Genomic DNA, 1,834 nt, shown 5'->3' with positions numbered 1-1,834 from the left:
AAGACAATGAGGCAACATGAATCAAAATTGTTGTACAATTTTCTAACTAGAGAAACATTCAGAACTACAATACAACTACATATGCTTTTAAATGAGATTTCCACTAATCATTTATGAACATCGACGTGTTTTTTTTTTATTTTGTTTGGAAATATTTGGAAAAGTCACTGTACATTGCATTAAAAAAGAATAAGATGATATCCAAGTCTACAATAGCCTTCCTTAATGAAGGAAGACTTAAACGTCAATTTCCGTCTCAGCTAACAAAGTTCTCCCTACTTTGTATACATGTGAATAAGATAAAAAATAATTCATAACAATAAAAAAATGTCGTCTGCTTTTCTACTCTCCTTTAAAAAGATAATTTTTTACAATTATGACAGAATATGATGAGCCAAAATTTTACAATGACATTTAATGTTGCAGAGGGTTTTTAGCCAAATGTCCTACCACATCTCACCAGCACCTTCTAAACAGACTTGGGTGTATTTCTCTTTTACTCATACTACATTATGTCTTCTGTATGGATGTGTTTTGCAGAAAGTTTTACTTTCATAGTTTCCTTTTTTTTTTTTTTTATTCAAAGGATTTGTTAACAAAAGAAACCACTCATTACACACAAATAGACAATTTCAATTTTTTATGGAAGATTATTTGACTTAATTTCAATATTCAGCCATTAAAAGAAACAACAATGGAAACAGTGGAGAGAAAAAATAGCACATATGTCACCACATTGGCCTGACCAATATCCAGGCTTAAACAGTACTGGGAAGTACCTCGTTAACAGCAATCTGGAGTTCCAGATGGGAAAGTGTCCCGGGCAGTGTGTTCACTTCAGGGGTGATACTTCAAATTGCAGTTCAGAAGCTCCTGGTTATAATTCCAGGCCACAAACTGAAAGATGCAGCTCTGGTTTTACTTTAACTTTTTTACAATGTTTGCTTCATCTTGTGAGACATAGGATTTTGTTAGACCTGTAGTCATTGGCCAGGCCCTCAGAGGCTCAAAAATTCTAAGACCTATGCCCTGTCTTATCTAAAGTGCTCCTCACCCCCGACTTGCTGTGTTTGCAAGCAGGCATGGAATCTGGGCAATGTCCAGGCAGATTACAAGCAAGGTCAAGGGCATGTTCTCCTACTTTTGAAGCTTGAACAAGTCCTCATTTTAATTTCCCTAACAAGATACGAGTTTAATTTAAGCATAGTTTGAACGTTGTCTTATCCTTGAAATTTGTTTTCACTGTCCCCTTATTCCACACATGAATAACTGCTCTTTCTAAAAGTCTTTGAATATACTGAGTGTTAAGCCAGCTTTTTCACTCTCCTCTTAGAAAGAAAGTGGAGTCACTCAGTTGTGTCTGACTCTTTGCAACCCAGTGGACCATAGCCCACCAGGCTCCTCTATCCATGGAATTTTCCAGGCAAGATACTGGAGTGCATTGCCATTTCCTCCTCCAGGGGATCTTCCTGACCCAGAGATGGAACCCAGGTTTCCTGCATTGCAGGCAGACGCTTTATCATCTGAGACACCAGGGTAGTGCCACCATATTCAGGCATACCCTGAGATTTGGACAAGTTTCTGATTGATTGTGGCCATTGCCTGGGTTCCAGAAAATGTAACACAGGTGTAACCACAGACCAAAGGATTCAGTACTCCCATTAGTTTATGGCCAGTGTTAGCAATGTATTGATACATGCCACAGGAGAAAGAAGTAGTATTCAATGAAAAAGATGTTCCATAAACATCTGGTTGGAAACTGTTATTTCCAAATTGTGAGAAATGCTGTCATCAGTGTTTTTTGGCATAGCAAGGAACAGGTGTCTATATGTAC

The sequence above is a fragment of the Bison bison genome, unplaced genomic scaffold, assembly GCF_000754665.1.
Source record: "Bison bison bison isolate TAMUID 2011002044 unplaced genomic scaffold, Bison_UMD1.0 scf7180017864257, whole genome shotgun sequence".
Taxonomy (NCBI): Eukaryota; Metazoa; Chordata; class Mammalia; order Artiodactyla; family Bovidae; genus Bison; species Bison bison.
The sequence above is the reverse complement of the archived record's forward strand: the minus strand, read 5'-3'. Positions refer to the sequence as shown.